Below are 703 nucleotides of genomic sequence, written 5' to 3' on the forward strand. Positions count from 1 at the left end.
GGGTTTTTACTCCTTTATACTCCATAAAAAAACATTTTATTAAACCCCGAGCCTCACGAACGGAGACACCTAGCTGACGAGATAAACCACCCTCCGTCTGGCCGTATAAAATACCTATCATACACCACACACTACAAACAACAAACCCTAAACCCTAAACCCTAAACCCTGAACCCTAAACCCTAAACCCTAAACCCTGAACCCTAAACCCTGAACAATAAATCCTAAACCCTAAACTCTAAACTCTAAACCCTAAACCCTAAACCTTAAACTTTAGACACTAGACATTAAACCCTAAATAGATATAAAGCTTATTAGGGTTTAGGGTTTAGGGTTTAGGGTTTAGGGTTTAGCATATTGTTTGTATAGTCCCTTCTACATTTACCAAAAAAATAAAAAATCAAAGAGAGAGGAGACAGAGAGAATAAGGAAAAATAAAAAAGAGACAAAAAAAAAGAGGAGACGCTAAACAAATATATTGCTGCTAGGAGGAGAGACAGAAGAAAAGGAGACACCAGATAAACAAACTACAACAAGAAGAAGAAACAGAAAAAGAGACAAAAAAAGAGACAGAAAAAGAGACAGAAAAAGAGACAGACGAAAGCGCCAAGATACAGAAGAAGAGACAGAAGCAAAGGAGACAGAAACCAAAGACACTAAAAAAAAAAAAAAAAAAAAAAAAAAAAAAAAAAAAAAAAAAAAA

This window comes from Eimeria mitis, genomic scaffold (genome assembly GCF_000499745.2).
Source record: "Eimeria mitis Houghton genomic scaffold, Emh_scaff494, whole genome shotgun sequence".
Lineage (NCBI taxonomy): Eukaryota > Apicomplexa > Conoidasida > Eucoccidiorida > Eimeriidae > Eimeria > Eimeria mitis.